The 24,587-nt window shown below is 41.4% G+C and overlaps 1 protein-coding gene across 4 annotated transcripts in view; it reads left to right on the forward strand.

Annotated features, from left to right (window-relative positions):
* ANKRD11 (ankyrin repeat domain containing 11) overlaps positions 1-24,587 on the forward strand; it is a 185,666-nt gene that overhangs the window by 139,685 nt on the left and 21,394 nt on the right. The window lies entirely within an intron of this gene.

Genomic DNA, 24,587 nt, shown 5'->3' on the forward strand with positions numbered 1-24,587 from the left:
GCTTCTGGTGTATGAATAATGCATGGTTGCACTTATGGTCCAAAGGTGGTCTATGTGTTCTGTCCATTGTTTCCCTGATGTGACAGATTACACATGGTTCCTTCTTTCTTGTTTATCTTACTCCCGTGTCCACTCATGTGAAAACTACAGCAGCCTCCAGAGCTCTTTCCTCCACTCCTAGTGGTAAGATGCAGGTAGTAGGCATCTGTTCACTGGAAATGTTTTTGAAGTCACTCCCACTCCTCAGCTTGAGCTGAAAACATGTAGGACACACAGGAAGGCTGATGTGTTGAGGAGAAATAAGCAGCTTTATTACTGAGCTGCGTTATTTACATCTCAGTGTGATGATTTAGAAGCACATTCTCAGAATGCTAAACAAAGGCTTTTCCCCCACTTAGTGTGACATGTAGAAGATGGCCTGCACACAGTGTTCAAACTCATGTTACACTATCATTTTTTATTACTTGTAGGACAAATATCATACTTCTTGAACCCATTCAAATAGTCAGGTTTATAGAATCATAGAGTTGGAAGGTACCTTGCAGGTCATGAAGCCCTGCTGGTGGGAAAAGCACACTGCAGGATCCCTGATGTCTGCTTAAAAATCTCTAAATTAAGGTGAGTCTGCTACAATTAAAGTCAGTTGAAGCTTCAGATCGTTGTGCTGCAAGCAAAGCACAAATGTTGGTGATGTGTTTGTTTTAAAAGGCAGACCAGTATTATACAGAATGGTAGAGGTGGCATATTTTTATTGGTTCACAGAATTCCTGAGATGGTTTCCTGCCTTGTTCTTTATAAAAAAGTGTAATCTGTTTGGGATACCTGATACAACACTCTCTGTTTTGAGGGAACAGTCCATAGTCTACCTGATATTTCCCTCTTCTGATAGGTCTCACATTTTGTTCCTCTCATTCCCTCCCCCCCATGCCACACCCAGCAGCCTCCAAAGTGTGCTAGAAACATTGGCCGTTCCCCATTTTGGGCAACTGTATTCTGTATATAATTATGTATGATGCAGCCAAGACAGAATGGAACAAGAAAGCAGAGGCCAAGAACATATTTTAGAAATCCTTTCTCACTAATGCGGCCCCAGGCAGCTCTTTGGTGCTGTGTTGAGACAAGGGCTTGGAGCTCTTCCAAATCTAAGCTCGGCACTCTTCAGATCACTAAATCTGGTGACGGGGTATCTCAGCAGCAGGAGCCATATTAGAAGGGCTTTGAAATGACCTGAGTGATGGTAAAGCTGCTGCAGTTGGTCAGCAGGGGAAGCTTCCAAAAATTCTGTCTTTGCTCTTGTTGGCTGTAATCTCCTGCCTGATTTTTTGTGAGCTGCTGGCTGAGTCATGGATCTGACTGAAGGTGCCAAACTCCCCCTCCTAGAGCTGTATGCCTTCTTCCTTTCTGTATATCTGTATTGTGTCATGTAGTCTGCTTGCTTCTACAGTTTCACACATGTTATTTAGTGGTTGGCATGCTATTTCAGTTAGGCCACACTGAATGCTTTTAACGTATGCTCTGAATTCCCTTGAGTCTTCTGTTTCTGGTGGTTGGAAGATGCAGCTATGGCTTTCTGAAACTTGACTGGGTTGCAGGGCATAGAGCATGGATGGAGAACCAGTGGCTTCTAGGTGTTTTCAGACTCAACTCAAATTAGCCTCAGCCAGCATGGCCAGTGGTAAGGGATGATAGGAGTTGTGGTTCAGCAACATTTGGCAGTCCATAGGTTACTCACCCCTGGCATAGAGAGAGGCCTGTTTAATATTAAAGCCTTCAGGAAATTGGCCATTTTGAAACTGAGGAACAGAGCAGCTTCTCAAAGCCACACACAGGCTATCGTAGTCCATTTTGCTCTTTCAAATGAGAATAATATGGCTGCTGCTGTTACAGAGGGAGGAGAGAAAGTGAGTGGTAGACTTTGTGAGAAGAAAGCCTTTTCTCTTTATGGAGGTCCAGGTGGTGGTAGTGGGCAAATTTCAAGTAATTATGGGAGACTGTTTATTTCTCTCTGTATTAAATATTTATATCAAATATTGATATGCCACCAAGCCCTCCCAAGGTAGCTTACATAAAACTCTTAAAATAAGCAGTTTCCTTTAAAACATAAAGAATTGTTTATTTTTTTCAAAAATCCAGTGATACAGCTAAAAACAGCAGCACTTTAAAATATTATGCATCCTGCTCGCAGCACTCATAATAAAAATACTGAAACAAGCCTTTGCAAATTCTTAGTTCCAGATTGCTCCAAGGTAAGCTATTGTGATCTGATGTCTAGGCTTTTAGGAATAAAAAAATAAAAATAAAAATTGTCCAGTAGCACCTTAGAGATCAACTAAGTTTGTCTACCTGAACCTAGGCTTTTAGGGTTTAGTCTTGTATTGAGAATGCAAAATGGGTTGCAATATTTAACAATTAAATCCTTGCAACAATACAGTGAAAATTGTCATTCTGTTTTGTAGAGGTAAAATGACTTTTCTTAGCTACAAGGGTGCTCCATGGTTGAACTGTTGTTTAAAACTAGGGTCCAAGTTCAACATTCCTGCCATTGGCTGCTATTTAGTAATGTTATTTTGAGGGGGAAATGAACTTCAATGGCACTTCTCCCTACCACACTTTTATGGGGTAAAAGAAATCCACAATACTAGAGAAATAAATAAAAGATTCTACATTTCCTTTATCTGTCACCAAAACATCTTAGGGAACTCTTCCAAATATTAAATCATTCCAACATCTCTCCTAAGATGCAAGTGAACAGCATGTTATGGGCAGTCTTTGGGTGAGTTGAGCTTGGCTATCTTTGGAGTGGAATGCAGCAGTTGTTTACCAGCACAGTGCAAGATTTCACTGTTGGTTACTGTAGGAAGGGAGAATCCAAGGCTCATTCGAAACTGGAGGTGTGGGGAAATCTTCAGAAGGCAGAAGGCAATTTAAACCCAGTGTGTGGTAATCTGAAAACTGCTGCCCTTAGATCCATCTGTGGAAGATTGATCATTAACCTGCCTTTTTGCCTGTCATTCTAGCAGCTGCAGATTCTGCCCTGTCATTAAGCTGCTGTGTTTTAAGCTGCTTGGGTGGTTTTATGCGCGCGTGCGCGCACACACACACACACACACACACCTTGTCTTGTTTTAACTTTAATCCTGTATTCTGCAGTTCCTTGTTAAGGTAGAGGAGGGAGTAGATGATGCCTGACTCATGATGTTTCTCAGAGGTGCATAGTCCTTGCAGTGTGATAGCAATGCCGATACTGTGAATGTAAGAGATTGTGTAGCTGGCCATGGTCATCTTCCTGACTGCTGTAGCAGTTCATTCAAGTTGTGAGTCACACTTCAGTCCAAGTCCGGAGTTCTCTTTAGCACCAGAGCAAGAGAGAGTACCATAAGCAAGCACAGGTGAAAATAATGGAATTTCCCCAAAACAAATAATAAAAGGTCCCCAAAACCTCACACTGCCCAGCTTCTCATCTGTGCAGCTACCTATGACTAAGGCTTAGTTTAGGTGGAAATAGCCAGCCTGTGTTTGGGCTGTGCCACTTCAGGCAGCAGGGGTGTGTGCACATGACAGTATGATCCTTCATACAATCAATCAATCAATCAATCAATCAATCAATCAATCAATGCATTCATGCACATAAGAAAACTATCAAGTCAAAGAGAATGACAGGCTTGAACATTCTTTCTGATATACCTGCAGTCTGAAGTGGTACAGCCCAGCCACAGATTTTTTTTTAACAACTACAAAAAAACCTCATGAGGACTAGACATAAGTTTTCGTTACCTCCCAGCATTGGACATGTTCATAAAAATTGGAATTTTGCATTGCACTTTACCCAGTACATACATGTGATTAGGGAATTTGTGGAGGACACTTAGATTCTTGACTCCAAGTGACAAGAAAAATGTTTTCTGCTTCTTCAAATACAGGCTTTTCATGCTGCAATAGGATGTAAGTTTCCTCTGAAGTAAAAAACCATAAAACACACCGGTGGTCTCTGAAAGCAAGCCTTGTATTTTCACTTATCTGTCTTACTCCAGTCCACCTCTGTTCAGGCTCAGGAACAACTTTTCACATTCACAATCACAGTAATCCTTAAAACAATCTGAATGACCAGTATTATCATCTTCATATTGCACATGGGAGACTGAAAGGAAGTGCTTTGTCTAAAGCTAAGGGTTCGTGCCTGAACTGAGATTGGAACTGAGATGCACTGATGTGATCATGAGATACTGGGTTAGGAGACCTGACTGGAGGCTACAATGAAGCACTAGAACTTACTGCACTGTGTTGCAGGCTTTCAGATAGACTTCTTCACATCATGAGAGCCAGAAAAAGTCTGTTGCTACTTTCATGAATACACATACGCACATCGTGTGTCAGATTCCAGGACTAGGAAGCATATTTTAATTACTTTAGAGTCAGTATTGTTGTTTTTGTTGTTTGTTATTACTATTATTGCAAAAGTGACACAAAGTGACTTACAATGCAATAATAAAAACCTAAAACCAATTACAGCAAACATACGTATTAAAAGCAAAAGATCCCCACATCCATGATACGACCAAAAAGACACGTCTTATAGAATCTGTCCACTAAAAGAGGCCACAAGTATTTGAAATCCATCAAATAAAGAGCAAGGTCCATATCAGTTCATAGTCAGCTGTTGAATATTTCCCCTAATAAATTCCATGGAAAACTCTGAACAAAATCAACTTTGGCTACAGTGTTATATTTACGATATGCCATTTCTGGCATCAGCAGCTGCTCCTGTTGAAGTGATGTTACATCTTCATGGCCCTGCGAAGCACCAGATACACTAAAGAGAGGTGTTGCCTAACCCCCAGATTGTCTTCATTTAGCAAATAGGTGGCACTGAATCTTTCAGGCTTTGAAAGAACAGGGTTATGTTGTGACCTACCTTGCTCTACACACCTGATCACCTTTGTGGCATGAAGAAAGGCAGGTCTAGTTGACTCCAGTGTCTTTACAAAACACTGCTGTGTTTCAGCATCCACTGTGTTAATCTTTAAACGTGTTTGTGATGCTAATTAGTGGATTAGCAATGTGTGATGAGTCAGATGAACTGTCAGCTATTATTCCCCACCCCCCCATCCTGGAATATGAACATTGTTGGGTTGCTTAACCGGCTGCTGCTGATATAGGTTGAACTGGCTTCCATGGGAACAGGCTTGTTAGTCACAAGTTGCTTAATTGGCTGGAGAATCCGTGAGAATTGCTGGCTTATTGAGAAATGTCTTAGTGTATGAAACTGTTACTTGTTTGCATTTCTGTTGCTGGCTTTAATACCATCCGTGCAGCTGTGGACTCCAATGGGCTGTTCTGCATTGGGTCTTTATTTGTGTAACTTTAGCCCTTTTGCTTAAGGGAAAAAGCCAAGAGACTGTCTTCACCTAGCAACCATAGAATTAAATGAATGGGGGGGGGGTGTCCTTCCGAGCCGCACCCTATAATGGTAGTACATTGTACCTAGTCTAGCACACATCATTCTTAGAAACTGCAGCATTAGTTACTCAGCCATCTGTGAAATTTGGCATCGAGGATCTGGCTTGGGGGGGGGGAGGGGTGCTGTCCTGTCATTTTGGCCCTGGCAACTTCCTTTCTGAAAGGAAGAAATTGAGAGCAAGCTTCAGGGACCGAGAAATATATCCATCAATACTAGCCTTTCCTTGTTGACAAATGCTGTTATGAACAGTGTCAAATACTTCCCAGCCTGGTGGGTTGGTTTAGGGATAAGGAATAGAAATGGCTTCTTTTCATTTCCTGATGGGCAACAGTAAAAGTATGAAAAATATTTTAAATTCCTTGGCAACAAAATAATTTTAGGAGACTGGGCAGGAATAGAAAGTATGTCAGAAATATTTTCATGCAACTTGTCCCTAAGAGAGAGAGGAAACCTCAGACTTAGAGTCTAGAAATGGCCCTTCAGCCTCCTCCATGTGGCCCTGAAGATGCTCCCCAGTCCACACCCATTACTGGCCCTGCTCTATGTTCTCCTTGATTGATTTTGGCTGACTGGACTGTGTGCTTGAATTGTGATAAGGCCTTGCTTGCCCAGATGGAAAGGTGTGAGGGGTGTGTGGAAACCTCTGACTTCTCTGTGGCTGTATGTAGCCTGCTGCTCAAAGGCAAAAGTCATACCTGTTGCTCACTTTAGCCTCTGTCTGTGGTCATCACTGTGAAATGCTGTCCACAAGTGAATTCAGCTGTTGGACTGAAAAGGGTCCCTCACCACTGCCATACATTTGTGAGTACAAAACATGCCATTTGACCCACACTGTTTGTGGAACAAACCACAGCTTCTAAGTGACAATTTCCACAATTGCAGAGAAGCATTTTCCAGCTGTTGTGATCACAGGAATAATTTTCAACTAACTCTATCTGCATTCAATCAAATGCTTCCCCAATAGCAACCAGGGCACATATCATTTTGAATGTCTGAATCCTCCCTAAATTATTGTATTTGTGTGTCTGGGGCTGCATTGATCACTCTGATTTAGACAAGAGCTTGAAGAAGCCTCTAAATGGGACCACGGAGCTATCTAAGCTGTGAAGGGTGGTTGTTGTGTTTTTAAATAATTTTTATTGACATTTTCAAAAAAAAAATCCATTAATACAAGCATCATATAAATCATTTCTATCCCAATTTTCCCCCATCCCCCTGGACTTCAATCAACTCCCATTCTGGTTTACTTTCATATCACCCCAGTTCTTGCTATTTCCCTATTCTATCCTAATTTGAACTTTATAATCTTTTAATAACAATTAATGCTGCTATTTGTAAGTGTTTACTCGAAACTTACTAATGAGTCCAATTCCTTATATTGTTTTTGTAAATAAGCCGCAAATGGTTCCCAGTCTTCCTTAAGGGATTTTTTTGTCCTTATTTCTTAATCTGTCCATTAATTTTGCCAATTTCGGCGTATTCTGTAATTTTTCTTTGCCATTCTTGTTTAGTTGGTACTTTATCACTTTTTCATCCTTGCGCCCATAATATCCTTGCTGCCGTAGTCGCGTACATAAAAAGTCTGTGCTTCTTTCTTGCCAAATCTTTACCTAAAATTCCAAGCAAAAAATCTTATGGGGATTTTACGAAAGTTATCTTGAACATTTTTTTCCATTTCATTATATATCATTTCCCAATAACTTTTAGCTATATTACAATTACACCATAAATGATAAAAAGTACCTTCCTTTTCTTTACACTTTCAGCATTTGTTGGAACTTGATTTATACATTTTAGCCATTTTTCTTTGGCGTGATATACCATGTATATCATGTAGTTTTCTTTTAGTAAAATACAGTCAATAAATTTTAAATTTACTGTCCATAATTTCTCCCAATCCTCCAAATTGTATGTTGTCTGATATCCTGAGCCGATTTAATCATTGTAGATTTTACTTCCTCGTCTTTAGTCTCCCATTCAAATAATATATTATAAACCTTTTTTAATAGTTTAAAATTTTCATCTACAATTTCCTTTTGAAATCTAGCTGTGAAGGGTTTTTGATTTCACTCGGATGCCTCTTAGAACAGTGAGTTTGGTGCCTCTTCATCTTTGCTTTAAATTGGATTTACAGGTAATCTAAATGGGATAGCGTGAAAATCTATACTTGTCATCCCTGTTTTGAATAGCTTGGATGAGGAATTGCAATCCTTTTTTCTTTTACTTTTTCATGTGTGTTAAGGTAACGTGCAGGTCACCGGTGTCTAACATAGAGGAGGCATTTGAGTAGGTGACACTGAGATCAACAACTCAGCTTTGTTTTGTCATGAGGATATCAGTCATGTACTACATAGGTCTGATGGTGGAGGAGAAACATAGGAGACAAAATCCAATTTTTAGAAGCCTGTATTTAATTTTCAGGCATGTCAGATTTTTTCCATAATTCACCCGTGCATGTGAAGCATTTGAAAATTCTGCGCATTGCAGTAGGAATCATAACTACCTTCAAAAGCACCAGGATGGTTAGAACATAAGGCATATACGTAATCATAGAACTGTAGAGTTGGAAGGAAATTTGAGGGTCATCTAGTCCAGGGTCCTGCAATGCAGGAATCTCAACTATACCATCAAACAGGACATCACCTGCAGATCCTGCAGTATAATTTAGGTCAGACCATACCTGGAATACTGTGTCCAGTTCTGGGTGCCACAATTTAAGAAGAGTATTGACAAGCTGGGACATGTACAGAGGAGGATGACCAAGATGATAAAGGGTCTGGAAACCATGCCATATGAGGCATGGTTGAGGGAGCTGGGTATGCTTAGAATGAAAAAGAGGAGACTGATAGCCATCTTCAATATAGGAAGAGCTGTCACATGGAAGAAGCTTGCTTTCTCCTGCTCCAGAGGGTAGGACCTGAACCAATGCATTCAAGTTACAAGAAAAGATCTTTCTACTAAACTTCAGGAAGAACTTTCTGATGGTAAGAGCTGTTCAGTAGTGGAATGGACTCCCTCAGAAGGTAACAGACTCTCCTTTCTTGGAGATTTTAAAGCAGATGTTGGATTGCCATCTGTCAGGGATGCTTTAGTAGAGATTCCTGCATTGCAGGGGGTAGAAGTAGATAGTTTGCAGTAGCTCCAAATCTGGGAGAGTTTTGTACACTTAATACCAAATGGTTAATACCAAATGAAAAACAACAAAGCCTGCGGACCTGATGGGATACCTGCCGAAGTCTTCAAAGTGGGCAGAATTGAACTTACACAACAACTTCACAAGCTCATGGGGGGGGGGGGGCTGGGAGAGAGAGGAGATCCCAGCAGACTTTAGGGATGCCAAAATTATCCATCTCTTTTAAAAGGTGATAGAATGGATTGTGGACACTATCGAGGCATCTCTTTGTTAGCTGCAGACAGCAAAATTCTTGCAAACCATCTCCTAACAGTATCTGAGGCTACCCTTCCTGAATCCCCAAATGGTTTTTGACCTTCTAGGGGGACAGTGGACATGATTTTCACTGCTCAACAGCTTCACTTCAAGAAAAATGCAGAGAGCAAAACAACCCCTGTACATGGTGTTTATTGACCTGACTAAGGCCTTTGACACTGTAAATCATAATACCCCGTGGACTGTCCTTCTGAAAATTGGTTGCCCAGATAAATTTGTGAACATCCTTTGGCTCCTCCATGATAATATGACAGCAACAATTGCAGATAACAAGGGCTTTCAACGTGAACCACCCACAGTAGGATCAGGTGTTAAACTGGACTGTGTTATTGCCCCAACTCTTATTTGTTATTTTCATCACCATGAGCCTACACTTTGTCAAAGGGAAACTCCCCACCGGAGTAGAAATCATATATCGGACAGATGGAAAGCTCTTTATTCTGAGTAGGCTGAAAGCAAAGAGTAAGGTTACCATAACTTCTGTCATAGAGCTTCAGTATGCTGATGACAACGTAGTGTGCGCACACTCAGAGGATGACCTCCAAACCATCCTAAATATCTTCACTGAAGCTTACGAAAAGCTTGGCCTATTGCTTGACATCCAAAAAACAAAAGTGCTGCACCAACAAGCACAAAACAACCCCTCTGCAGCGCCACAAATCCAACTCAGTGGTGTAACGTTGGAAAGTGTTGTTCGCTTCTTCTACCTGGGCAGTTATCTTTCCACAAGGGCTGACATTGATTCCAAAATCCAGCATCGCCTGAGCTCTGCGAGTGCAGCTTTCTCCTGATTAAAGTGAAGAATGTTTTAGGACCGGGACATTCACAGGGAAACAAAAATGCTTGTTTACAAAGCTATTGTACTACCAACTTTACTGTATGCTTGTGAAACATGGAGCGCTTATAAACGCCATCTCCAACTCCTTGAAAGATTCCATCAATGGTGTCTCTGATAAATTTCACACATCACTTGGGAAGACAGGCAAACTAATGCAAGTGTACAGTGGTACCTCTAGATGTGAACAGGATCCGTTCCGAAGCCCCGTTCGCATCCAGAAGCGAGCGCAACCCACGTCCACGTGTCTGCGCATGCCCGGGTTACGATTTGCCGCTTCTGCACATGAGCATGATGTCATTTTGACCGTCTGCGCATTTGCGAGCGGCGAAACCCGTTACTTCTGGATCGCCGCAGCACTCAACCCGAAAATACCCGAAAATTCAACCCGAGGTATGACTGTACTGGAAGAAGCAAAGATCACCAGTGCCGAAGCAGTGATTCTTCAACATCAACTTCATTGGACTGGTCATGTTGTTTGGATGCCTGATGGTTGTCTTCCAAAGCAACTACTCTATTCCGAACTTAAAAATGAAAAGTGTAAGGGTGGTCGTCAACAAAAGAAGTTTAAAGACTCTCTCAAGGCAAATCTAGAAAAAAGGTAGTATAAAAACCTACAATTGGGAAACACTGGCCTGCGAGCACTCCAGCTGGAGAACAGCCTTTACCAAAGGTGTCATTGACTTTGAAGACACTTGAATTCAGGATGAAATGTGCTAAGATGACGAAATATGCCCATTTGGCAAACTCTCACCGTTATCAACTCCCACACAGAAACCTATGTCCCCACTGTGGAAGGACATGTAGATCCAGAATTGGCCTCCACAGCCACTTACGGACTCACTGTTAAGACCATGTCCATGGAAGACAATCTTACTCGGCTACGAGTGATCACCAAAGAATAAGAGTGGAGATTCCTGCGTTGCAGGGGGTTGGAGTAGATGACCATTTGGAGTCCCTTCCAACTCTACAATTCTATGAGTCTATGATTCTATAACTATTTGTATTTTTGTTAGAGAATTTGTGTGAAGCTCTTCTGTTTATTAATGTATTTCAGGGCAACTTTTCAGGTTTCCTCTTTTCTTGATACCCTTCTCTTCTTTCACCCCCTCATTTCTCCTTCTCAAGCAAACCTACTTGGCTCACCAGCCTGGCCCCCATTTTCAAACTGCTAGCTCTCCCATATCAACTGCTGACATGTTTGGCAACTTATTCCATTTGATTGGTCAAGCATGCTCTAGGCTTGTCCTTCCTCCCCTGTCAGTTACTTTGTGCTAATTATGTACTGCTCTTTCAGTGTCATTGCATGTTCCTCTGGTCCCCAGCCCATTTTCCTCCTCCTGCCTTTTGTATATTGTGGTCATATGTTTGTGCATTTTACATTAACAAGCTTCAGCAATCTCTGTTTGTGTTCTCCCTACATGTGATCCCTCCCTGATTTCTTGCACTATGCATGGCTGCCCATAGAAGCTGGAGCTCCAACCCACACATTGCAATTCTGCAGTTCCCTCCTCTGAGCCTTGGATGTGCTCAGGTAAAACCCACTTCCTTCCATCTGAACTGACATTTGCTAAAGCACAAGCATTTTTATGTACTGCCATGCCTACTGTAAGAATGAGTCACACTCTGCATATGAGACTGTGAATAAGAAACGTAAAGCCTGTCTTGTGCTTCCTCCCAGGGGCATAATCTATCCTTTCTCACTGTCGGTGCAATTCTGATTTATTTTTATTGATCCTTTGTTTGGCTATGTACTTGGGAAGGCACTCTTCAAAAATGAAAGTCTTTTAACAGGACCAGGAGGTGGTCCCTTCTCCACAGTATCTGTAAGATATTGTTTGGGGTATTACCTGCCTGTGCATTTCTTGCCTTGTCTCTGCAATGATGCTTCATCTCCCCCCCCCCCCAAGTCCCATCTTTTGTAATGAGTGGAATGCTGCCTTTGGATCTTCTCTACCCTGTAGTCTTAAGAGATCAGTATCAAACCCACCCCCCTGCTATTGCATTTAAGCATTCCTCCTTCCATACCCCATCTCCTCAACCCTGAGCTTCACCTGTGATTTAGTTCACTTGTGCTAAAAATGAAGTTGTAAATGGATTGGTGTGGGGGGAATTTCTGGTTAGATCTAAACTAGACTTATGACTACCAATTCCAAATTAAAGAAAGTCTGTTTAGTGCATAACCTGAAATCTAATAGAAATCCCAAGAACCATTTGAATGTAAGTGAGCAAAGGTTTTACTGTCCTCAAAATTATATTTATTCTCTCCTCTTTGATTTACATGTAATAAAAAAAAGTTAAAAACAAATTCCTATTTCTCCACTGTAGAGGAGCAGCAGAGTTGAATCTTGAATTCTTGGCTTGTGTACATTTTTCATGCCAATATTGACTTAGGATGAAGTTTGGAGAGTTGCATCAAGGAAAGAAAGAAAAGCCACTGAGCAGGAAATAATAAGCAGAGCTTGAAAAATCCCAAGTGCCTGGTTCCTAGAAATTTGAGACTGATGCCTAATTTTATTTCTGGCTTCTCCAAAGCACATGTTGGTGCCAGGATATTCAGCTCTTAAAGTCTGCATTCCTGAGAGTGGCAGGCTGTCCAATCCATGCATGGCCCCAGCAGTTTGTGCATGCTTGTAACTTCAGGTTAGGCCAGGCCTATTCTACTGTTCCTGTCCACACCTGAAGGATCAATAAGAGTAAATTACAATTTTATAGACAGTGAGGGAGCATGCACAAGTTAGGTTTACCTATCCACATTGCAGAACAGAAAAGTTGTGGAATCAGCCCAGGCTGTTTAGTTCCTTTAACACGAGTCCATGCTGTTCCTTTTACTGATGAGCCACATGGATAGCTCAGGAACAAAGTATGCAGAGGTACCTTAACCAGAAATAGAGAATGTCAGATTAAATTTCAGTCGTGGGGAATTATAAGAAATATCCCTGACTTGGCTTAGACTGGGGAAACTATGCTTTTGCATCTGTTTTCTGGCAGGGAGATTACTTTGCGAATGAAGCAGTTTCCTTGATACGTAAAAAGCCAATAACAACTAGAATTGAGTGCCATGTCATTGGCCTTGTTCCTCCATCTGTGCTGTCTTTTGGTCTGTGCTTGCTTTTGCTTCTCTTGTGCCTATAAAATGGACTTGAGGCACGTGCATGTTTCTGATTATGATTGCCCAGTATAGAAGAGACGTGGATGACATTGCCCTAGCAATAGACAGACAGACATATATACTGGTATATACATGGTTCATTTATTCAGTGTAGGGAACCTTTGGTAAATTAGTCCTGCTGTTTGTTTTTAAAATAGATTCCAAGTCACAAATGTTGCTGTAAGGAATTATGAAATAACTATGACTTTTCAAAAACATCTTCAGCTTCCAGTTCTGCAAAAGGTAGAGAATAATAAACCAGCCAGATAACAAGTTAAATCTATAGTACTGTGTTTCCATTTGTAAATCTAGTGAAATTCAGGAAGGCCTGTTCAAACTCCTTTTTAAATAGAAGTTGTGGGGGGAGGGGTCACAACGTAGAGAGGATGTACACATTTTTATCACAGATCTCCTGTAAAATCCTTCAGTATATTTTCCCAACCACTAACTATTTCCTGTCATCTGCCTACCTTCTAGGAGAGTAGAGTCTTTTCAGTTGATTTTTCTGTCTCAGTTTCTAAACCAAACACAAGAGGATGACAGCACATCCTCTGCAGTTTCTAGTCAGCTTTTCCCACCCCCTCTTTTGTCCTTCCTGTTTACATACATACTTGCTTGCAGGCCAGCTATGGGTCTTACTGTTACACTTAGTTGACTTTGCCAAAACTTTTCTGAGTGACTTACAGCAGACTTAACCCCTTGAATCTGAGGACAAAGTCCAATGTTTTCCTGTGGTTCTTCCACACAGGACAGATATAAATCCAGATTAAAAAAAATCTTTTCAAAATTTAAATAAGATCGTTCAGATTTCTCAAATCTTCAGTTATAGAACATGTATACTGTTTGAAAAAATATAAATGTAATACAAATGTGTTAAAGCATACACGTAGTATCTTACAAATGAATTATGACCACCTGACAAACAGGTGGGGAATGGAAACCATGGGCACAGTGGAATACTTAATTCATAGGTATACAGGAAACTGTCTTATATTGAGTCAGAGAATTGGTCCATGTAGCTCAGTATTGTCTACACAGACAGTGGCCCTTCAGGGTTTCTGACTGGAGTCTCTCCCAGCCTTACTTGGAGATGCCAGGAATTGACCTTCTGTGTGCAAAGCAGATGCTCTACCAGTGAACTGTGGCCCTTCCCTGAGGTTATTGTTGTGGGGTGTGTGTGCTGACTTTTCTAATTCCTGCGGTCCTGGTCCAGCAAGGGCTAAAACAGTTTAGTAAGTCTAGAATAGATAGAATTTAGTAGGTCCTTGTTTGAGTAATGGGTCTGCCTGATCAAACTGTCCTCTGCATCTTTCTTGTGTGTCATGTTAAGACCAGAAATCAAGCAGAGTGATCAACATGTGCCCTATCTCTTTAACTGAGCACCAGCATTTTGAGGTCAAAAAGGCAGTATATTTCATATACTTTTTCCTTCTCCAGGGTCCCAAGCATTCCTAGTATAGTTTCACTGAGCAGTTTCCATGATTTGCAGCTCACTAAAATACAGATCTCCTGAGCCTGAAAGTCCACTTCAAATTGGAAACACAATTTGCCACATGAAGCAAACTATGCAAGTGAACCAGTTTCCTTTCTCTGGATAGTTTATTCTAACTAGAAAATATGTAGTTGTATTTAGAGCACTTGGAGTCAGGGGCTAGGTCATGGGTAGGCAAACTAAGGCCCAGGGGCCAGATCCGGCCCAATCGGCTTCTAAATCTAGCCTGCGGACAGTCTGGGAATCAGTGTGTTTTTACAGTTTTTACATGAGTAGAATGTGTGCTTTTATTTTAAAAGCAACTCTGGGTTATTTGTGGGGCACGGGAATTGGTTCACCCCCCCCCAAAAAAAATAGTCCGGCCCCCCACAAGGTCTGAGGGACAGTGGACCGGCCCCCTGCTAAAAAAATTGCTGACCCCTGGGCTAGGTGAATGAACAAAGGCAGATGATAAGCCTGACAGGAGAGAATAGCCTCACAGATATGGAACTAGGCAGAGAAAAGGCAGAGCAAAAATAGCCTGTCCCAGCCAATCAGGAGGCAAAGCTGAATTTGTAAAAAGGCAGAACCACATATCATTTCGCTCAGTTTTGCTGTACTGCAGTACACCTTATAGTTCAATTCTAAAAGGCCTTTCCCACTCAGATACACATCTGATGCTATCACTGTTTTCCCCCTGACAGAGACCCTAACCCTTCCCATCACAAGTGGTGTAAGCTGCTCCTTAGCTCAGAATTCCCAAGGTGTAACCTTTACGGTACCTCAAACTGCCACCAATTCTCCAGACACAGTGAGGTAAATTTGAGTTAATTCTCTCCCTCATAGCATCATTGGAGTGGAGCATTTCTCCTCCACTAATGATGTAGGCCCTTTTGAGCTGTCTCTCTCCATTTCATAGGTAAAGAAGGTGAAATGCCAAAAGAGACAAAGAAGATGGTAAAAAAGTTGAAGCAAGCACATGACAAGGCTAGGAACCAGATTCTGCATTGCGTTTACTGTAACCACAATATTCCTTCCTATGAAGGATGTAAATTGAGCATCTCCCAAAGTCTGCATTCACTCAGGCAGGTCCATCTGTCTAATTCCAGCATGTTAAAGTGAGAGTGCGGAAGTCTCTTGAGTTTATTTTTATCCCTATCGATTTCAGGCTTCTAATGTTAAGTGTTCCACAGAGGAGGAGTTTTCTACAGTTGCAGAGTTGGTAAGATTAAAAATTTAACAGTCGCAGTCAAACTTCAGAGGCAGAGTTTTTGTGCGGAGGGGAGGATGACTGTGGGCTCGCTCTGTCAGCCCGGTAGCATCTCAGTAGTATTAATGAAAGCATTGGTGTTCTAATTATATACTCACTTTGTAGGAATATGCAGAAAACAGCCCTTCAGCATCTATTAACCTTCTACTTCAGTTTGTTAGTATTTTGTAGACCTTGGGTAGAAGGGTCTGTCTGGGATTTGTTGGATTTCTTCTGTTACACAAGTATCACCAAGGAGAATCTTACCTTCCTTGAAAAAGTTACATAGGTGAAGAAAATGCTTGCTGCTTTTTTCACTCTCGTGGCTCCTATTACTGGTATTTTTCCCTGATCCAGGCACTGGCAACTTGACCGCAGCACAGACACACATGCAGAAAATATATGAGCTGGAAGACTGTAGCTCACTTTCATTTCAATATACAGACAGTCTGCATGAATGATCATTCTCCCCTGAAAATCTTGAAAGATGTTGAAAAAACCTACATTGCTCTGCTTCTGCTGAGTGGCTCCACTTTTGTCTTTCTTGTCCTGATAGGTGGCACATAGACAGAGGGTTCGGTGAGCTGTGTAATGATTTGCATTGAATCAGGTGTCTTTGGTTAATTGCCCAGTATACTTGTTTTGTAATTGTCCCAAACTAAATCTTCTCTCCAGTGAAGTCATATTCCAGTTTGGGTTTAGATTCAGTAGGAATTCTTTGGAATATACATTATTCTAGAACATGCTTATTTCCTCCAGTAAGTGTGGGTGCTCACCCATAGCCCTGGAGGCATGTTCCTTCCTAAATATTTTCTACATGGTTCAGAGTCCCCTGCAATCTGTCGCATTAGAGGATATGAAGGGGTCTATTTGGAAATAATTTCAAAGAAATTATCCACCATGATCTGGATGCCACAGTTAATGCAGATCAGCCAAGGGATCTGCTCGGGAAACCATCTGGTTCAATTTTGTTGGGTGATTTTAATTTATTAAGGAACAAGAATCTTGGCTGAATTCAGCCAACCACCTGTCTTCTCAGTCACTGCCCATCTTGGCTTATTGCATCTAGCAAGGAGCATCTAGCAAGGAGGGAGGATTGGCTGAAACCAGGAAATAACTGTTATAGAGACAAAGAGAAAGAAATTCCAGCTACCTTTAAAAGAGGCTGTAGTAAAGTACTCCCAAAGAAACCTACCTTGGACTCAAAAGCTGAGAATAGTTGTTGGCTAACATTCCATTATTGGGTGAGGTGCTTAAGAGGGTAGGTTGTAGCCAGTTCCAAGGACAAAATGTATGAAACCAATTTTCTCACTCCATTTCAGTAGGGTTTCAGATACGGTTTTGTAATGGAAACTCTTGTTTGCTCTATGGTACTACTTTTGACAGGAGACAGAGAAGGAGGAGCATAATTCTCCTAGACCTCTGAACAGCTTTAAGTACCATTGACCATGATATCCTTCTAGAGATACTGTCAGAGTGAGTTGTTGCACGATCCAGTCATACCTGAACAGCTTATTCCAGAAGGTGGTGCTTAGAGGGCTTCTGCTGCATTCCATAGCATTTATGCTTTGGGGTCCTTAGGGCTTCATGTTATTCCCCATGCTTTTTAACATCTTCATGAAACTGTTGTCATCTGGAAGTATAGTGTGAGGCATCATCTGTATGTGGTTGGCACCCAGCTCTACATTTCTTTTTTATCTTATGCAGGTGAGTTGGTGGGAGTGCTAAATCAGTTGCTGGAAGTGGTAATGGGTTAGATGAGGACTAATGAACTGAAGGACAATCTAGTCAAAAGATGGAACTAAGTGATTCATCTGCCTAAGAAAGTGGTGTTCAACCTTTATAGAGTTGGCTACATTTCCCCTAAAGAATCAGGTTTGTAGTCTGGGGCACTCATTGATCCAGCTTTGGATCCACAGGGTATCTGGCCTTGAGCACTTTTTATCAGCTATTACCCTTCTTGGACTGATAGCCTTGCCTCAGTGGTAATCTTCTGTTCAGACAGTTGAAATGCATTGTATGTAGAGGTGCGTTTGAAAGTGGCTGGGAAACTTCAGTTAGTTCACTATATGGCTGCAAGACTGCTAACTGGGGCAGGGTAATATGAGGTACATGATTCCAGTGCTTTGCCATCATTGCTATCACACAGTTTGTTTCTGGGCCCAATTCAGTGTGCTAGTTTTGACCTTTAAGGCTCTTCATAGTTTGGGACTAGGGTACCTGAAGGACTTTCTGTCTCCACATTCACTACCTGGACTTTAAACTCTTATTCAGAGGGTTTCCTCTGAAGACTACCATAGAATGAGGGGGATTTTCCAGTGGTGACATTGTGGCTGTGGAACACCCTCTCCAGAGATAGTAATCTAGCACCTATCTTTCAGCACCAGGCAAAGACCTCCCCCCGCCACCGCCTTTTACAGTGGTACCTCGGGTTAAGTACTTAATTCGTTCCGGAGTTCCGCTCTTAACCTGAAACTGTTCTTAACCTGAAGCACCATTTTAGCTAATGGGGCCTCCTGCTGCTGCCGCGCCGCCAGAGCACGATTTTTGTTCTCATCCTGAAGCAAAGTTCTTAACCTGAAGCACTATTTCTGGGTTAGCGGAGTCTGTAACCTGAAGCGTATGTAACCCGAGGTACCACTGTAATCTGTTTTAGTTTTAAGCCATTTTCACTCTCTGCAGTAATGCCTGGGGTTGACTGTGTTTATAATTTTATTGGGTTTATGGTTGTGGAATTTTAAACATTGTTACTATTTGTGAGCGGTCCTGAGAACTTTTATTTTATAGAATGGCCTATAAATACTGCAAAAAAAATAATAGAAAGTTATGGTTGTGGTTGTGTGGTGGTAAAGAAAATACTCTCCACACATTCTTCTAGGCCACATTTTCCAGGGTTTAGTCCTTGCTCTGGAAGCAGGTATTGGAATCCCCAGTAAACTGTGGCTTAAAGAAGCTGGATGTTATTTTGGCCTCCATAAACTGCTTATGCCAGGGTGGTCTTGTTAGCTTCTGTTGAAATTTATGTCTACAGGCTGGTCATTAAACTGCCTGCAGACATCAAAGGAAACATCCCAGGGAATGTACCTGCCTTCCCCTTTTGGTGTTGCAGTCCTGTATATGCAAAAATAAAGTAAAAAGTAATAAAAGGAGCAGCTGACTGTTGCCATGTGAGCTTTCCCCATGTTTAGTACTAGCTAAATGACCACAAAGAACAGAAGAAAATGACCAATAAAGGGGTTGTTACTAATGCACTCTAGGGATTGGTGCAAGAAGCAACATTTGTACAATATGTGTACAATATAAAAATGGGTCAGGAAAGGGCTGCATGGTGGGGAGGCAAAACTTTGCTGACTAACAGATTTTAGAGCTTTCGAGGCTTAAGGACGTGACAGAATTGGGTAATGGCAGAGAAACAGGGACAGAGGATGCAGGAGGTGTTGGAGAGAACAGTGTGCACCCATTGTTCTTGCTTTGTTTTGATCAAGTGGCAGCCCAGGGAAACATCCAAGTGTGTTTAGCGGGGTTAGATCAAGGAGGCTACAAAAATGATGGCTGCTTTGACACAAGATATTCCCCTCTCCCCTTCCAGTTGGAAAAGGGCCCCAGAGAGAGCACGTAACAATCTTATTTCTTTTATATAGAAAAGGTGTATATACCCTGCTTCAGCAATCTCTTAAAGCAGCTTACAAAAAGCAAGATAAAATACATAAGCTAGCACACAAATAACATTAACTGGAGACATAGAAAGTAGACCCAGAAAAAGTACTACTTCGTACAGCCCCTTGTTGTTTATGGAATCCATTGCAACTAGATATGGTGGCAGCCAGCGTCACAGGTGGCTTTAAAGGAAGTCTAGACAATTTTTTATTGAGGATGATGGGGATTTTTTATCAATGGCTATTTGTTAGGATTGCTATGTGGAACCTCCATTTTCAGAGACAGTCTACCATTTAATTCCACTTGCTGAAGGACAGCAGTGGAAGAGCTGTTGCCTTGTGCCCTGACTACTTGAATCTTGTAGACATATATCTGGTTGACCACAGTTATAAACAGGATGCTGGACTAGAGGGTCTGATCCAGCAGGGCCTTTCTTACATTCAGTACAAGAAGCAGTGTAGATACCTACAAAATGGCAGCGAATATCAGCAGCCTTCCCCATCATCACCCCAAAGCATTTATGAAGTTGGCAAAAATGAAAGTGCTGAAGGGAGGGCTTTTTACTTTTGTTCCTAATTTTTAATGGAACCACCCCTGGTGGTGGATGAGGTACTGGAAATTTGAGGCAAGTAATTGCAAAGTACAGGCTATTTCCCAACACAAAAGTAATAAAGCCCTTCTCAGGCCCTGTAAGAAGGAATCCAGCAGGTTTCCGTTCCTGTCCTCAGCCAGCTATGATGGGCTGGTAAGTGGAGCACAAGATTTCCACATCTCTTTTAAGTTATTTGATCTCTAATATATTCAAGTGTTGACTTTTTGGTGTCTGAATTGTTGTAACAACCATTCCTCTTTGGGGCATGAATGAAAAACTTTTCCTCTCTAGAAAGTAATTCACATTTTCAGCCCCTGGGATCTTGAACCATTTTTGTATCAGGAACAGAGTCTGTCCCACCCCCACCCCCCATGCTAAGTTCACGAGTCCATCTCCACTGAGTCTGAATTAGGTTTATATTTTTTGCAGTGTCACCCTTGTGTGATGAAGGTTCTTTTTTCTTTGTTTTTTTAATAACAGAACTGATGCTATGATTCATGCTTATGAAAAGGCTGTGGTCAGGTTAAACGGGTCCTGGTAGCCTAGACTTCATTTCCTCAGTCAGCATACATCTCTGGATATGGCCACAGCCTAGTTAGGAACAGAGTGCCTGGTGGGGAATGGTGTTCAAACAAACTCCAGCTATCCTTTCTTTGGCAAAATAGGAACCCAGGGAGTGTAAAGAGATGTGACAGGTAGCATCTGGAATCTCAGCTTCTTAAGTGACATTTTTTGAGGGGAGAACTAGATGTTAAACAATGCAGGAAAGTGTTAATTTGAGATGGTGCAATAGAACCGAGTAAAGCCTGAGGTTGGCTGTCTTGAGAGCAAGCATTTTGCTTCCAAGGCATTGCATTGCCAATACTCTGGGTTCAGGAATTCACATTTATCTCTTGACTTCATTTTAGTCAGGCTATTGAAGACCATCTGTCCACTCACATGGTTTATCCCACTGAGGCTTTTGTTTTCAGAAAGAAGATGTCAACCAAAAACTTGAGCTATTTAAGCAGTGTTGTGTTTGGTATGTTGCTGGCTCAACTGTGACTTTGCTGATAAGGCATCCAGACACAAGCACAACTATGCAGTGCCCTGGTTTATTTGGTGCCCTAGTTCACTTTAGCCACTGAAATGAGGCAGCATTCCACCAAGACAGGTTTTGTCACAAGCAGCATTTTTATAAGACATCGAGGGGGGAGCACAAAGTCAGAATAGCCCATGCTATTCCAGAATCAGAGCAGCATGCTCTTTCCCAGCACGAGATCTTTTTGCTCTATCTGTAGTTACATTGTACACTGTGGATAAATATTTGTCAGTTAGGATATGTTGTGGAAAGGACTGAACCAATGAAGAGGGGAAGAAAAAAAGAGGCTGTATGTTTCTTTTTCTAATAAATTTTATTTTATTTTACTTTTTTCATTTTGTGTCCTTTTATGCCACTGATTTCATTGTTGGCTCTACTGCATCAGGATGAAAGAGCATTGGTCAAAGGTTTATTGTTGAAGCAATATAAATTCTCTGTTTAACCAAGCTATGGAACATAATTTCTTTTCTTTGTACATTTGTTAAGCAACATATGCTACAGTTCAAACTGGTGTGTGGTGTGTGTGTCTTTTAATTTGTTTTTGCCTGGGGAACACATAGTTGTAGTTCCCTTCTTGGAACAAATCTAGATGGTGTTTGTTGTGGAGGAATCACATGGTCCTAGCATTCAAACTGCAACATTGAGGGGGGAGGGAACTCTAGGGTGGGGAGGGTGGAAAGACAGGTGTTTGGGGAGGGTGTGGAAAGAGAAAAATAGGAGGTGACAGATTGGGGTCCAGAGGTCTTTACTAGTAAAAGAGAAAAGAGCTGCTAAGGAATGCAGATAATAAAATGGACTAATAGAGATGGGGTGCAATGAGAACTGTGGAGTATTGAAAAGCAGGGGTGCCAGTTAACAGATGGGGAAGAGAGAGAGAATGCTATAGGATGCAGAGGGGAAAGGAGACACTAAGAAGCAAACAATTAAAATGTGATAAAAATGTTTTTCTATTAGCTGTGAAGTCCTCTTGAAATAATGAAAAGGATCCTCAGTGATTTGTGTAGCCATATTATAACTGGTCAAATAAGCACATCAAGGTTTTGATTGGATTTGGTTGCATATATATCCTTCTCAGTGTTGCTGTGCATGGGATATCTAAGTTGTCTCCTATCAGGCACTGACCAGTTTGAGGCCTGGTTACCTTGTAAAGGTTAAAAGTATTGTTTGTGATCTGCCTAGTCACTGGTTGGAAGCAATTTAGAAAAGGAAAGAGGAAGTCTTATGCTATCTGTTCTGTGGAGATTTTAGGAGATTGGCTATTATACTCAAGGATTCCAGTTGTTTAAAGCTCTTGCTAATTCTGGACAGAGGCTGTGAGAGATAACAGTCTAGGGGATTTCCTGTCCTCTGGAACAAGATACTTTCAGCCCATCTACGGCAGTGTCCCTAGATTTATTTTCATTCTATGAAAATCCTAGTTATCTTCTGCCAATTGATAACGGAGTCATCAGGTGTGACTTGCTTTAAGAAGCAAGGAAACTTGCTTAGTTGAAAATTATATTTCCCCTCAATCTTAGGGCTCAGTTTTGAAGACAGCAATGTTTTCTGATATCGGCATAATCAATTAAATAATTGCATTTCTATTTATCTAGCTCCTGTGCAAGTGTGTTGTATTTTGTGTTCCAGTATTTAGTTTCTTGATTTTAAAGGAAGGAGTGCTCACTTAAAGTTGAGTATGTGTTTGTGCATTTAATTTGGGTCTTTCAGGAGCCATGAGATGCTTGTCTGTTTTTTCTCTGGATGCCTAAATATATTTGTTTACAGTGAGCCACTGCTTGGGCTGGACTAAAACTTCTGGTAAAGAAGTTGCTTTAGATAATGCTTATGTTATTCACATTGTAAGCCACACAAAACTACCATATTTTTTGCTCTATAAGACTCACTTTTTCCCTCCTAAAAAGTAAGGGGAAATGTGTGTGCGTCTCATGGAGCGAATGCAGGCTGCGCAGCTATCCCAGAAACCAGAACAGCAAGAGGGATTGCTGCTTTCACTGTGCAGCGATCCCTCTTGCTGTTCTGGCTTCTGAGATTCAGAATATTTTTTCTTGTTTTCCTCCTCCAAAAACTAGGTGCGTCTTGTGGTCTGGTGCATCTTATAGAGCGAAAAATACGGTAGTTGGCACAGATGTGTCCAGTATAAGTTCAATGCAGCATTTGATGTGGTTATACCATCTTTTTCTATTCAGTCTTCAATCATCGTATGTGTTAAAACTGAACTGGGACATGCTCTACTGTCTACTCCCTATTCATTGATGCTTCTCTAACATATTCCGGCATTACTAAAGCATATTTAGGCTTGTCAGGACTAGGTTTTTATTCTACCAAGCACAGAAAAAGTAATAGGAGTGAAACCTCCATGGAAAACAGAAGTGTTTACCAGTAAGCCATGTGATGTGCGTGACAGTGGTTGTTCCACTTTTCTCATAGAGTGTAAGCAAGTATGATTTTGTTGACTTATACCTTCTTATTTGGACAGTGTACAATAAGAACTTTATTTTCTACATATACTTTTGATTACATATTTATTGATCCTGAAACTTTAATTGCATAGAAATACTTGTGTCATGCCTCCTGTAACAAGTTAGCACTTGAATAAGAGAGTATTGAAATGGCCACATTAATTTTAAAAGCTTAAAATGACCGCATTAATTTTGGGGAAGGTGGAGTGGGAGCTATGGAGAAGATAACTCTTCTGGCAAGGAGGAAATTAGAATGTTCCTGAAGAAGAAAAGAAATCACATTCATTGAAATTTGCACACTCGAAGCTGAGGAGAATGGGGGAAGGAGGAGACTTAAGGGAGGGAATGGAATAGCAAATCACTTTGTCAGGTCCTGCCTTGGGGCTCAGGGAGAATGGTGTTCATGCTCGGCCACTCATTCAGACTTGAAGGCTGCTGCTGCTGCTGCTTATGCCATAGGTCTGTTTGTTGTACTAAAAATAAAGCTTCCCATTAAGCCATCACAAGCCGCCTGAAATATAAATATGGGCCTTGTGAACAACTATGTAGCCCACAGTGACCTCTCAAAATCGAGTGCTCCAGATGGAAACTGTTGGTAGATGTTCAGTGAAGTAAACCCTTTCCCCCAGAATTTGTGAGTGGCAGCACTTACCTATTGCTATTGCAGTGCACACGTGTGTGTGTGTGTGTGTGTGTGTGTGTGTGTGTTGATTTGTCTTGTTATAGTGCTGTAAGTCTGTATGTGGAAAGGCAGATTTAGTTATACTGTATTCTGATTTTTTTATCTCAAGTGGCTGATCTGGCAAACTCTTCAGACTCTACCAGAATGTTAGCTCCATCCGATACAGTACCATGAGATTAACACTCCCCTTTAAAAGGAATGATTGGGGGGGGGTGGCTTTGAAAAGCCAGGCAGAGCAGGGTCTACTTTTGGAAGTAGGAATACCACCACAAGACTGAGGGAGTTAACAGTACCACTCTGTTCTGCCTTGATCAGACCACACCTGGAATACCATGTCCAGTTCTGGGCACCACAATTTAAGAAGGATATTGACAAGCTGGAATGTGTGCAGAGGAGGGCAACTAAGATGATCAAGGGTCTGGAAACAAAGCTTTATGAGGAATGGTTGAAGGAGCTGGGTATATTTAGCCTGGAAAAGAGGAGACTGAGAGGAGATATGATAGC

This window comes from Podarcis gaigeae (genome assembly GCF_964106915.1).
Source record: "Podarcis gaigeae genome assembly, chromosome: 8".
Taxonomy (NCBI): Eukaryota; Metazoa; Chordata; class Lepidosauria; order Squamata; family Lacertidae; genus Podarcis; species Podarcis gaigeae.